The following is a 14,635-nucleotide window of genomic DNA, read 5'->3' on the forward strand; positions in this document are numbered from 1 at the left end:
TAGTTACCTAATCCTATCAGGACTGGGGGTTTAGTTACCTAATCCTATCAGGACTGGGGGGTTTAGTTACCTAATCCTCTCGGGACTGGGGTTTAGTAACCTAATCCTATCAGGACTGGGGGGTTTAGGTACCTAATCATATCAGGACTGGGGGGTTAGTTACCTAATCCTCTCAGGACTGGGGGTTTAGTAACCTAATCCTATCAGGACTGGGGGGGTTTAGTTACCTAATCCTCTCAGGACTGGGGGTTTAGTTACCTAATCCTCTCAGGACTGGGGGGGTTTAGTTACCTAATCCTATCAGGACTGGGGGGGCTTAGTTACCTAATCATATCAGGACTGGGGGTTAGTTACCTAATCCTCTCAGGACTGGGGGTTTAGTTACCTAATCCTATCAGGACTGGGGGGGTTTAGTTACCTAATCCTCTCAGGACTGGGGGGGTTTAGTTACCTAATCCTATCAGGACTGGGGGGGTTTAGTTACCTAATCCTATCAGGACTGGGGGTTTAGTTACCTAATCATATCAGGACTGGGGGCTTAGTTACCTAATCCTCTCATGACTGGGGGGTTTAGTTACCTAATCCTATCAGGACTGGGGGTTTAGTTACCTAATCCTATCAGGACTGGGGGTTTAGTTACCTAATCCTCTCAGGACTGGGGGGGTTTAGTTACCTAATCATATCAGGACTGGGGGGGGTTTAGTTACCTAATCCTCCCAGGACTGGGGGTTTAGTAACCTAATCCTATCAGGACTGGGGGTTTAGTAACCTAATCCTATCAGGACTGGGGGTTTAGTAACCTAATCATATCAGGACTGGGGGGTTTAGTTACCTAATCATATCAGGACTGGGGGGGTTTAGTTCCCTAATCATATCCCAGGACTGGGGGTTTAGTTACCTAATCCTATCAGGACTGGGGGGGTTTAGTTCCCTAATCATATCAGGACTGGGGTTTGGTAACCTAATCATATCAGGACTGGGGGTTTAGTAACCTAATCCTATCAGGACTGGGGGTTTAGTAACCTAATCCTATCAGGACTGGGGGGGTTTAGTAACCTAATCCTATCAGGACTGGGGGTTTAGTAACCTAATCCTATCAGGACTGGGGGTTTAGTAACCTAATCCTATCAGGACTGGGGGGGTTTAGTAACCTAATCCTCTCAGGACTGGGGGGGTTTAGTAACCTAATCCTATCAGGACTGGGGGGGTTTAGTAACCTAATCATATCAGGACTGGGGGGGTTTAGTAACCTAATCCTATCAGGACTGGGGGTTTAGTAACCTAATCCTATCAGGACTGGGGGGGTTTAGTAACCTAATCCTCTCAGGACTGGGGGGGTTTAGTTACCTAATCCTCTCAGGACTGGGGGGGTTTAGTTACCTAATCCTATCAGGACTGGGGGGGTTTAGTTACCTAATCCTATCAGGACTGGGGGGTTTAGTTACCTAATCCTATCAGGACTGGGGGTTTAGTAACCTAATCCTATCAGGACTGGGGGGGGATTAGTTACCTAATCCTCTCAGGACTGGGGGGGTTTAGTTACCTAATCCTATCAGGACTGGGGGTTTAGTAACCTAATCCTCTCAGGACTGGGGGGTTTAGTTACCTAATCCTCTCAGGACTGGGGGGTTTAGTTACCTAATCCTATCAGGACTGGGGGGGTTTAGTTACCTAATCCTCTCAGGACTGGGGGGGTTTAGTTACCTAATCCTCTCAGGACTGGGGGTTTAGTTACCTAATCCTATCAGGACTGGGGGTTTAGTTACCTAATCCTATCAGGACTGGGGGTTTAGTTACCCAATCCTCTCAGGACTGGGGGTTTAGTTACCTAATCCTATCAGGACTGGGGGTTTAGTTACCTAATCCTATCAGGACTGGGGGTTTAGTTACCTAATCCTATCAGGACTGGGGGTTTAGTTACCTAATCCTATCAGGACTGGGGGGGTTTAGTTACCTAATCCTATCAGGACTGGGGGGGTTTAGTTACCTAATCCTATCAGGACTGGGGGGTTTAGTAACCTAATCCTATCAGGACTGGGGGGGTTTAGTTACCTAATCCTCTCAGGACTGGGGGGGTTTAGTTACCTAATCCTATCAGGACTGGGGGGGGTTTAGTTACCTAATCCTCTCAGGACTGGGGGGGTTTAGTAACCTAATCCTCTCAGGACTGGGGGGGTTTAGTTACCTAATCCTATCAGGACTGGGGGGGTTTAGTTACCTAATCCTATCAGGACTGGGGGGGGTTAGTAACCTAATCCTATCAGGACTGGGGGGGTTTAGTTACCTAATCCTCTCAGGACTGGGGGGGTTTAGTAACCTAATCCTCTCAGGACTGGGGGGGTTTAGTTACCTAATCCTATCAGGACTGGGGGGGTTTAGTAACCTAATCCTATCAGGACTGGGGGGTTTAGTTACCTAATCCTATCAGGACTGGGGGTTTAGTAACCTAATCCTATCAGGACTGGGGGGTTTAGTTACCTAATCCTCTCAGGACTGGGGGTTTATTTACCTAATCCTCTCAGGACTGGGGGTTTAGTTACCTAATCATATCAGGACTGGGGGGGGGGGTTTAGTTACCTAATCCTCTCAGGACTGGGGGGGTTTAGTTACCTAATCCTCTCAGGACTGGGGGGGTTTAGTAACCTAATCCTATCAGGACTGGGGGGGTTTAGTAACCTAATCCTATCAGGACTGGGGGGGTTTAGTAACCTAATCCTATCAGGACTGGGGGGGTTTAGTTACCTAATCCTCTCAGGACTGGGGGGGTTTAGTTACCTAATCCTCTCAGGACTGATAGAGAGTCAAAGTGATGGCAGTGACCATAATGTTAAATGACAGACGTACAATAGACTTTTTTGAAACCTTCAAAGTGCGCACACAGTTGTGTGTTGTAATGCGTCTTCAGTCTTTATGAAAGAGTCTTTGTGCAGTAGAACAATGACACGTTGAGGAGACTAAAAGCTCTTTTATAAAGCAACAGAAACCACTGGAGCAGGAACTCTGTCTGTCTGTCTGTCTGTCTGTCTGTCTGTCTGTCTGTCTGTCTGTCTCTCTCTCGCTCAGTCTCTCTCTCTCCTCTCTGTCTCTCTCTCTCCTCTCTGTCTCTCTCCTCTCTCTGGCTCTCTCTCTCCAGAGACAGGGATCTGCTCTCTCTACTGCTGTGTGAGAGACCGGGATCTACTCTCTCTACTGCTGTGTGAGGGACAGGGATCTGCCCTCTCTACTGCTGTGTGAGGGACAGGGATCTGCTATCTCTACTGCTGTGTGAGAGACAGGGATCTGCTCTCTCTACTGCTGTGTGAGAGACAGAGACAGGGATCTGTTCTCTCTACTGCTGTGTGAGGGACAGGGATCTGCTCTCCCTACTGCTGTGTGAGGGACAGGGATCTGCTCTCCCTACTGCTGTGTGAGGGACAGGGATCTGCTCTCTCTACTGCTGTGTGAGAGACAGAGATCTGCTCTCCCTACTGCTGTGTGAGAGACAGGATCTGCTCTCTCTACTACTGTGTGAGAGACAGAGACAGGGATCTGTTCTCTCTACTGGTGTGTGAGGGACAGGGATCTGCTCTCTACTGCTGTGTGAGAGACAGAGATCTGCTCTCCCTACTGCTGTGTGAGGGACAGAGATCTGCTCTCCCTACTGCTGTGTGAGAGACAGGGATCTGCTCTCTCTACTACTGTGTGAGAGACAGAGACAGGGATCCACACTCCTCTGGTCGTTAGCCATGCGCGAGCAGGCTGGTGAATCTAGTGGAAGGAGCCAGAGAGCTGGTCAAAACAACTGGAAAGGGAGGGGTGATTTTAGAGAGGCGGGACTACTCTCCTATCCTATCACACAGGGTGTGGGTGTGTCCTCTTTAATCAGGGTGGGTTTGTCCTCAAATCAGGGTGTTTCTGTGGGCGTGTCCTCTTTAATCAGGGTGTTTCTGTGGGCGTGTCCTCTTTAATCAGGGTGTTTCTGTGGGCGTGTCCTCTTTAATCAGGGTGTTTCTGTGGGCGTGTCCTCTTTCGGAGGTGTGTCTTTCTCGGCTTCCTCCCCGTGGGTGTGTCCTGACCAGTCTCCTCCCCTTCTGATGCAGCTGAAAGGGGTGTGTCTCCTCTGCCTCTAGGGGCGTGTCTTGCTCAGTGGGCGTTCCCATCTCTGCTTCAGCTGTCTCTTGAATTGTTGTTTCGGTTTCAGTCTCCTCCTCCTCTTCCTCCTCCTCCTCTTCCTCCATCGCCGACCCTTCCACTTCCTCCTTTGGCTCCTTCCCTTCTCTCTTCTCTAGCTCCTCCTCCTCCTCCTCCTCCTCCTCCTCCTCCTCTCTGATAGCCGTATCAGTGCCGAGTGTGTGTGTGAGCCGAGCGCGTGCAGGTGGTCAGCCGGGGGTAGCAGGGTCAGTGACTCGACGCTCAGAGAGTCTGTGTTGTCGTCTGTCAGTAGAGAGATGTTAGGCTGGGAGGCAGGGGTGAGGCTGGGGGCCAGGACAGACGGGACAGGGGAACAAGAACCGGTTAACTCTCCTCCTCTTCCTCCTCCCTCTCCACCGGAGGACGAAGGAGGGGTGTGCTCCAAGAACGTCTCCTCATCTGAGGAGGAAGAGGGGTTAATGTTAGCTCAACCGGTTAGCTACAGACAACTGCTATCTAAGCCTAGCATCCAGAGCTAACGAAAGCTACAGACGACTGCTATCTAAGCCTAGCATCTAGAGCTAACGATAGCTACAGACAACTTCTAAGCCTAGCATCTAGAGCTAATGATAGCTACAGACAACTGCTATCTAAGCCTAGCATCTAGAGCTAACAATCGCCACTATCTAAGCCTAGCATCTAGAGCTAACGATCGCTACAGACAACTGCTAACGATCGCTACAGACAACTGCTATCTAAGCCTAGCATCTAGAGCTAACCATCGCTACAGACAGCTGCTATCTAAGCCTAGCATCTAGAGCTAACAGTAGCTACAGACAACTGTTATCTAAGCCTAGCATCTAGAGCTAACGATAGCTACTATCTAAACCTAGCATCTAGAGCTAACGATCGCTACAGACAACTGCTATATAAGCCCAGCATCTAGAGCTAACGATCGCTACAGACAACCGCTATCTAAGCCTAGCATCGAGCTATCTGTAGCTATCGTTTTGCTCTAGATGCTAGGCTAATATAGCAGCTGTCTGTAGCTATATTTAGCTCTAGATGCTAGGCTAATATAGCAGTTGTCTGTAGCGATTGTTATCGCTAGATGCTAGGCTTAGATAGCAGCAAATGATCATTGAAGATATCAGACAACTGCTATCTAAGCCTAGCATCTAGAGCAAACGATCGCTACAGACAACTGCTATCTAAGCCTAGCATCTAGAGCTAACGATCGCTACAGATCGCTGCTATCTAGGCCTAGCATCTAGAGCTAACGATCGCTACAGACAACTGCTGTCTAAGTCTAGCATCTAGAGCTAATGATAGCTACTATCTAAGCCTAGAATCTAGAGCAAACAATAGCTACTATCTAAGCCTAGCATCTAGAGCTAACAATAGCTACAGACAACTTATCTAAGCCTAGCATCTAGAGCTAACGATAGCTACTATCTAAGCCTAGCATCTAGAGCAACGATAGCTACTATCTAAGCCTAGCATCTAGAGCTGACGACTTTATCTAAGCCTAGCATCTAGAGCTAACGGTAGCTACAGACGACTGCTATCTAAGCCTAGCATCTAGAGCTAACGATAGCTAGAGACAACTGTTATCAAAGCCTAGCATCCAGAGCTAACGGTAGCTACAGACGACTGCTATCTAAGCCTAGCATCTAGAGCTAACGATAGCTAGAGACAACTGTTATCAAAGCCTAGCACATATAGTACTGGTGTGTCTGTTACCTGTAGGGCTGTTGGCTGATATCGTACTGGTGTGTGTGTGTGTTACCTGTAGGGCTGTTGGCTGATATCGTACTGGTGTGTGTGTGTGTGTGTGTGTGTTATCTGTAGGGGTGTTGGCTGATATCGTACTGTGTGGTGTGTGTGTGTGTTACCTGTAGGGCTGTTGGCTGATATCGTACTGGTGTGTGTGTGTGTGTGTTACCTGTAGGGGTGTTGGCTGATATCGTACTGGTGTGTGTGTGTGTGTGTTACCTGTAGGGGGTGTTGGCTGATATCGTACTGTGTGTGTGTGTGTGTGTTACCTGTAGGGCTGTTGGCTGATATCGTACTGTGTGTGTGTGTGTGTTACCTGTAGGGCTGTTGGCTGATATCGTACTGGTGTGTGTGTGTGTGTGTTACCTGTCGGGCTGTTGGCTGATATCGTACTGGTGTGTGTGGTACCTGTAGGGGTGTTACCTGTAGGGCTGTTACCTGTAACAGAGTCACATCGTCCGGTGCCTGAGGAGGGTGGGGAGGGGGAGGAGAGGGGGACAGGCTGTGCTGAGAGACACAGTGGGCCACCGCAAACCCTGCAATACAACACACACACACACACACGTGTAATTATAAATAAAAAAAATCAAAATAACAATTAGATTGAGTTGGTATGTCAATAAACACATGGATGCAGGACACACTGAGGTAAACAGAACAACACATCCCTGAGTGCTAGACACTTAAGTCTCTCTGTCTCTGGGTGCTAGACACTTAAGTCTCTCTGTCTCTGTCCCAGTCTCTCTCTCTCTCTGAGTGCTAGACACTTAAGTCTCTCTGTCTCTGTCCCAGTCTCTCTCTCTCTCTCTGGGTGCTAGACACTTAAGTCTCTCTGTCTCTGTCCCAGTCTCTCTCTCTCTCTCTGGGTGCTAGACACTTAAGTCTCTCTGTCTCTGTCCCAGTCTCTCTCTCTCTCTCTCTCTGGGTGCTAGACACTTAAGTCTCTCTGTCTCTGTCCCAGTCTCTCTCTCTCTCTCTGGGTGCTAGACACTTAAGTCTCTCTGTCTCTGTCCCAGTCTCTCTCTCTCTCTCTGGGTGCTAGACACTTAAGTCTCTCTGTCTCTGTCCCAGTCTCTCTCTCTCTGGGTGCTAGACACTTAAGTCTCTCTGTCTCTGTCCCAGTCTCTCTCTGTCTCTCTGGGTGCTAGACACTTAAGTCTCTCTGTCTCTGTCCCAGTCTCTCTCTCTCTCTCTGTGTGCTAGACACTTAAGTCTCTCTGTCTCTGTCCCAGTCTCTCTCTGTCTCTCTGGGTGCTAGACACTTAAGTATCTCTGTCTCTGTCCCAGTCTCTCTCTCTCTCTCTGGGTGCTAGACACTTAAGTCTCTCTGTCTCTGTCCCAGTCTCTCTCTCTCTCTGGGTGCTAGACACTTAAGTCTCTCTGTCTCTGTCCCAGTCTCTCTCTGTCTCTCTGGGTGCTAGACACTTAAGTCTCTCTGTCTCTGTCCCAGTCTCTCTCTGGGTGCTAGACACTTAAGTCTCTCTGTCTCTGTCCCAGTCTCTCTCTCTCTCTCTGAGTGCTAGACACTTAAGTCTCTCTGTCTCTGTCCCAGTCTCTCTCTCTCTCTCTGGGTGCTAGACACTTAAGTCTCTCTGTCTCTGTCCCAGTCTCTCTCTCTCTGGGTGCTAGACACTTAAGTCTCTCTGTCTCTGTCCCAGTCTCTCTCTCTCTCTGAGTGCTAGACACTTAAGTCTCTCTGTCTCTGTCCCAGTCTCTCTCTCTCTCTCTGAGTGCTAGACACTTAAGTCTCTCTGTCTCTCTCCCAGTCTCTCTCTCTCTCTGGGTGCTAGACACTTAAGTCTCTCTGTCTCTCTCCCAGTCTCTCTCTCTCTCTGGGTGCTAGACACTTAAGTCTCCCTGTCTCTCTCCCAGTCTCTCTCTCTCTCTCTCTGGGTGCTAGACCACTAAACAGTCTCTCTCTCTCTCCCAGTCTCTCTCTCTCTGGGTGCTAGACCACTAAACACAGTCTCTCTCCCAGTCTCTCTCTCTCTCTGTGTGCTAGACCACTAAACAGTCTCTCTCTCTCTCTGGGTGCTAGACCACTAAACAGTCTCTCTCTCTCTCTGGGTGCTAGACCACTAAACAGTCTCTCTCTCTCTGGGTGCTAGACCACTAAACAGTCTCTCTCTCTGGGTGCTAGACCACTAAACAGTCTCTCTCTCTCTCTCTGGGTGCTAGACCACTAAACAGTGTCTCTCTCCCAGTCTCTCTGTCTCTGTCCCAGTCTCTCTCTCTCTGGGTGCTAGACCACTAAACAGTGTCTCTCCCAGTCTCTCTGTCTCTGTCCCAGTCTCTCTCTCCCAGTCTCTCTCTCTCTGGGTGCTAGACCACTAAACAGTGTCTCTCTCCCAGTCTCTCTGTCTCTGTCCCAGTCTCTCTCTCTCCCTCTCACAGTCTCTCTCTCTCTGGGTGCTAGACCACTAAACACTGTCTCTCTCCCAGTCTCTCTCTCCCTCTCCCAGTCTCTCTCTCTCACTCTGGGTGCTAGACCACTAAACACAGTCTCTCTCCCAGTCTCTCTCTCTCCCTCTCCCCCAGTCTCTCTCTCTGGGTGCTAGACTACTAAACACCGTCTCTCTCCAAGTCTCTCTCTCTCTCTGGGTGCTAGACTACTAAACACAGTCTCTCTCCAAGTGTCTCTCTCCCTCTCCCAGTCTCTCTCTCTCTCTCTGGGTGCTAGACTACTAAACACCGTCTCTCTCCAAGTCTCTCTCTCTCTCTGGGTGCTAGACCACTAAACACAGTCTCTCTCCCAGTCTCTCTCTCTCCCTCTCCCAGTCTCTCCCTCTCTCTGGGTGCTAGACTACTAAACACAGTTTCTCTCCCAGTCTCTCTCTCCCTCTCCCAGTCTCTCTCTCTCTGGGTGCTAGACTACTAAACACCGTCTCTCTCCCAGTCTCTCTCTCTCTCTCTGGGTGCTAGACTACTAAACACAGTCTCTCTCCCAGTCTCTCTCTCTCCCTCTCCCAGTCTCTCCCTCTCTCTGGGTGCTAGACTACTAAACACAGTTTCTCTCCCAGTCTCTCTCTCTCCCTCTCCCAGTCTCTCTCTCTCTCTGGGTGCTAGACTACTAAACACCGTCTCTCTCCCAGTCTCTCTCTCTCTCGCTCTCTGGGTGCTAGACCACTAAACACAGTCTCTCTCTCCTCCTCTCTCTCTGGGTGCTAGACCACTAAACACAGTCTCTCTCCCAGTCTCTCTCTCTCCCTCTCCCAGTCTCTCTCTCTCTCTGGGTGCTAGACTACTAAACACCGTCTCTCTCCCAGTCTCTCTCTCTCCCTCTCCCAGTCTCTCTCTCGCTCTCTGGGTGCTAGACTACTAAACACCGTCTCTCTCCCAGTCTCTCTCTCTCTCTCTCCCAGTCTCTCTCTCGCTCTCTGGGTGCTAGACTACTAAACACCGTCTCTCTCCCAGTCTCTCTCTCTCCCTCTCCCAGTCTCTCTCTCTCTCTGGGTGCTAGACTACTAAACACCGTCTCTCTCCCAGTCTCTCTCTCCCTCTCTCCCTCTGGGTGCTAGACACTAAACATCCAACCTACAGAACGACCCAGTGTGTGTACCATCCAAGAAGTTACACCCAGCTTTATTCTGAAATCGATTAAATAAAACAGTTTTTTTGTTGTTGAAATGTTTGGAAATGTATAAAAACAACACAGAAAGTTTTACATAGTATTCAGACCCTTTGCGATGAGACTCTAAATTGAGCTCTGGTGCATCCTGTTTCCATTGAGATGTTTCTACAACTTGATTGGAGTCCACCTGTGGTAAATTCAATTGATTGGACAGGATTTGGAAAGGCAAGATTTAACTCTTTGGCCTGAATGCCAAGCGTCACGTCTGGAGGAAACCTGGCACCATCCCTACGGTGAAGCATGGTAGCATCATGTTGTGGGGGATGTTTTTCAGCGGCAGGGACTGAGAGACCAGTCAGGATCGAGGCAAAGATGAACGGAGCAAAGTACAGAGATCCTTGATGAAAACCTGTTCCAGAGCCCTCAGGACCTCAGACTGGGGCGTAGCACACAGCCAAGACAACACAGGAGTGGCTTCGGGACAAGTCTCTAAATGTCCATGAATGACTCAGCCAGAGCCCGGACTTTAACCTGTTCGAACGTCTCTGGAGAGACCATGCAGTGACGCTCCCATCCAACCTGACAGAGCTTGAGAGGATCTCCAGAGAAGAATGGGAGAAACTCCCCAAATACAGGTGTGCCAAGATTGTAGGGTGAAACCCAAGATGACTCAAGGCTGTAATTGCTGCAAAAGGTGCTTCAACAAAGTACTGAGTAAAGGGTCTGAATACTTATGTAACGGTGATATTTCAGATATTTTTATTTATTATACAAAATGTTTTTTCCTTCATCATTATGGGATATTGTGATGTCATTATGGGGTATTGTGATGTCATTGTGGAGTATTGTGATGTCATTATGGGGTAGGTTGATGAGGGGGAAAAAAAACGATTGAATCCATTTTAGAATAAGGCTGTAACGTAACAAGACGTGGAGAAGGAGTCTGAATACACTGTTCAGCTTACACAGATTAAGAGGAAATTCCACCACTTAGTTACATAGAAACCAACCTCATTCTAGGACACGAAACCCCTCCTGTTAAAGCTGAAATGATACCAACTCCATTCTAGGACACTAAACCCCTTCTGGTACAGCTGAAATGATACCAACCCCATTCTAGGACACGCTGAAATGATACCAACCCCATTCTAGGACACTAAACCCCTTCTGTTACAGCTGAAATGATACCAACCCCATTCTAGGACACTAAACCCTTCTGTTACAGCTGAAATGATACCAACCTCATTCTAGGACACACTAAACCTCTTCTGTTACAGCTGAAATGATACCAACCTCATTCTAGGACACTAAACCCCTTCTGTTACAGCTGAAATGATACCAAACCCCATTCTAGGACACTAAACCCTTCTGTTACAGCTGAAATGATACCAACCCCATTCTAGGACACTAAACCTCTTCTGTTACAGCTGAAATGATACCAACCCCATTCTAGGACACACTAAACCTCTTCGAGCTGAACATACACCTGGTGTGTTTGTTGGCGTTCGTTTCCTTGTTCCTTGTCAATCATTGGCTCGTTGGTGAAATGAGCATTGAGACAATATCTTTAAGTAAATCATTCATTCATTTATACATGTAATTGAAGACAGAAGTTGACAACAGGAACATAACGCAACGTTTCCCAGTAAGTTCCGCAAAATAGAAAAAGGTCTCAAGTTGCTTTTATTAAACCCGAAGTCCAGCCCTTGTGATGTAACTGCATAACTCATTACCTTCTACTCATCAAACCAAACCCATGCATACACAGCTATATAAACTTACAAGAGAGGCCTAGGCAGTAAATGTCCACTACCCCAAAGTTGTTTTATAGAACCCGAAGTCCAGCCCTTGTGATGTCACTGCATACCTCATTACCTGCTACTCATCAAACCAAGCCCATGCACACACAGCTATATAAACTTACAAGAGAGGCCTAGGCAGTAAATGTCCACTACCCCAAAGTTGATTTATAGAACCCGAAGTCCAGCCCTTGTGATGTCACTGCATACCTCATTACCTTCTACTCATCAAACTAAGCCCATGCACACACAGCTATATAAACTTACAAAGAGGCCTAGGCAGTAAATGTCCACTACCCCAAAGTTGATTTTTAGAACCCGAAGTCCAACCCTTGTGATGTCACGCATACCTCATTACCTTCTACTCATCAGACCAAGCCCATGCACACAGCTATATAAACTTACAAGAGAGGCCTAGGCAGTAAATGTCCACTACCCCAAAGTTGATTTTTAGAACCCGAAGTCCAACCCTTGTGATGTCACCGCATACCTCATTACCTTCTACTCATCAGACCAAGCCCATGCATACACAGCTATATAAAGTTGACTTATAGTGGAATGTCTGACTCGTCTCTTATCTCTTACACTCCCTGTAGAGTTCTGTCTTCACAGTCACACAATTCTCAGACAGTTTCTTTATAAGAGGTAGAGACTAGAAAACCACGCAAACAATATTAAACCTCTATAATGAATATATATATAGTTAATCTGTAGTCTAGTACCCTACACATGTAAGGGGAGGGGTCTTATAACCCCTCCCCTTCTATTAATACAACATAAGCATAATCAATTATTCTAATACATCAAACATTTGGTGCAGCCCCCATCATGACCCCTAGGTGAACCCCTGACATGTTTCTGTACATTATCGTGTGGAACAGGAAGTGAATGTACAGTAGGTAGGTGTGTAACAGGAAGTGAATGTACAGTAGGTAGGTGTGTAACAGGAAGTGAATGTACAGTAGGTAGGTGTGTAACGGGATGTGAATGTACAGTAGGTAGGTGTGTAACAGGAAGTAGGTGTGTAACAGGAAGTGCATGTACAGTAGGTAGGTGTGTAACAGGAAGTGAATGTACAGTAGGTAGGTGTGTAAAAGGAAGTAGGTGTGTAACAGGAAGTGCATGTACAGTAGGTAGGTGTGTAACAGGAAGTGAATGTACAGTAGGTAGGTGTGTAACAGGAAGTGAATGTACAGTAGGTAGGTGTGTAACAGGAAGTAGGTGTCTAACAGGAAGTGAATGTACAGTAGGTAGGTGTGTAACAGGAAGTGAATGTACAGTAGGTGAGTAACAGGAAGTAGGTGTGTAACAGGAAGTGAATGTACAGTAGGTGTGTATAACAGGAAGTGAATGTACAGTAGGTAGGTGTGTAACAGGAAGTAGGTGTCTAACAGGAAGTGAATGTACAGTAGGTGTGTAACAGGAAGTGTGTATCACCTGGAACTTTGTCAACGGAGGCGAACACAGATCTCTGTGCGGTGGGGTCGTTTGGCGCTCGACGCGATTGGTCGTAGAAGCGGAAAGGGAGTTGACCGCCGGCAGCAGTGTTTCCTGTCTGGCCGAAGCCCAGAACCTCTGACGAACTGGGCTGGACAGGAAGGTCGAGTAACGCTGGAACACACAGAGATGTTATGAGTGACTTTCTCTCCCTGTCTCTCTCTCCGGGTGTGTCTCCCTGTCAAATCTCTCTCTCTCCAGGTATGTCTCTCTCTCTCTCTCCCCGTGTCTCTCTCTCTCCGTCTCTCTCTCTCTCTCCCAGTCTCTCTCCCTCTCTCTCTCCCAGTCTCTCTCCCTCTCTCTCTCCCAGTCTCTCTCTGTCCCAGTCTCTCTCTCTCTCTGTCCCAGTCTCTCGCTCTCTCTCTCTCTGTCCCAGTCTCTCTCTCTCTCTCTCTGTCCCAGTCTCTCTCTCTCTCTCTCCCAGTCTCTCTCTCCCAGTCTCTCTCTCTCCTGTCTCTCTCTCTGTGTCCCAGTCTCTCTCTCTCTCTCTGTCCCAGTCTCTCTCTCTCTCTCTCTGTCCCAGTCTCTCTCTCTCTCTCTCCCAGTCTCTCTCTCTCCCAGTCTCTCTCTCTCCCAGTCTCTCTCTCTCCCAGTCTCTCTCTCCCAGTCTCTCTCTCCCCGTGTCTCTGTCTCTCTCTCTACCTGCTATCCTCTGTCTCTCTCTCTACCTGCTATCCTCTCCGTCTCTACCTGCTATCCTCTGTGTCTCTCTACCTGCTATCCTCTGTCTCTCTACCTGCTATCCTCTGTCTCTCTACCTGCTATCCTCTGTCTCTCTACCTGCTATCCTCGGTCTCTCTACCTGCTATCCTCTGTCTCTCTACCTGCTATCGTCTCTCTACCTGTCTCTCTACCTGCTATCGTCTGTCTCTCTCTCTCTACCTGCTATCCTCTGTCTCTCTCTCTCTACCTGCTATCCTCTGTGTCTCTCTACCTGCTATCCTCTGTCTCTCTACCTGCTATCCTCTGTCTCTCTACCTGCTATCCTCTGTGTCTCTCTCTCTACCTGCTATCCTCTGTGTCTCTCTCTACCTGCTATCCTCTGTCTCTCTCTCCCTCTCTACCTGCTATCCTCTGTCTCTCTCCCTCTCTACCTGCTATCCTCTCTCTCTCCCTCTCTACCTGCTATCCTCTGTCTCTCCTCTCTACCTGCTATCCTCTGTCTCTCTACCTGCTATCCTCTGTGTCTCTCTACCTGCTATCCTCTGTGTCTCTCTACCTGCTATCCTCTGTGTCTCTCTACCTGCTATCCTCTGTGTCTCTCTACCTGCTATCCTCTGTGTCTCTCTACCTGCTATCCTCTGTCTCTCTACCTGCTATCCTCTGTCTCTCTACCTGCTATCCTCTGTGTCTCTCTACCTGCTATCCTCTGTGTCTCTCTACCTGCTATCCTCTCTCTCTACCTGCTATCCTCTGTCTCTCTCTACCTGCTATCCTCTGTCTCTCTCTACCTGCTATCCTCTGTCTCTCTCTCTCCCTGCTATCCTCTGTCTCTCTCTCTCTACCTGCTATCCTCTGTCTCTCTACCTGCTATCCTCTCTCTCTCTCTACCTGCTATCCTCTGTCTCTCTCTACCTGCTATCCTCTGTGTCTCTCTACCTGCTATCCTCTGTCTCTCTCTACCTGCTATCCTCTGTGTCTCTCTACCTGCTATCCTCTGTGTCTCTCTCTACCTGCTATCCTCTGTCTCTCTCTCTACCTGCTATCCTCTCTCTCTCTCTCTCTACCTGCTATCCTCTGTCTCTCTCTCTCTACCTGCTATCCTCTGTCTCTCTACCTGCTATCCTCTGTCTCTCTACCTGCTATCCTCTGTCTCTCTACCTGCTATCCTCTGTCTCTCTACCTGCTATCCTCTGTCTCTCTACCTGCTATCCTCTGTCTC

General features: G+C 48.4%; 1 pseudogene; it reads right to left on the reverse strand.

The window, feature by feature from the left end:
- Positions 1-376: 376 nt before the first annotated feature.
- Positions 377-14,635, reverse strand: part of LOC127923176 (protein CLEC16A-like) — a 106,299-nt pseudogene continuing 92,040 nt past the window's right edge.

Source organism: Oncorhynchus keta, unplaced genomic scaffold, assembly GCF_023373465.1.
Source record: "Oncorhynchus keta strain PuntledgeMale-10-30-2019 unplaced genomic scaffold, Oket_V2 Un_contig_2867_pilon_pilon, whole genome shotgun sequence".
In the NCBI taxonomy this organism is placed as follows: domain Eukaryota; kingdom Metazoa; phylum Chordata; class Actinopteri; order Salmoniformes; family Salmonidae; genus Oncorhynchus; species Oncorhynchus keta.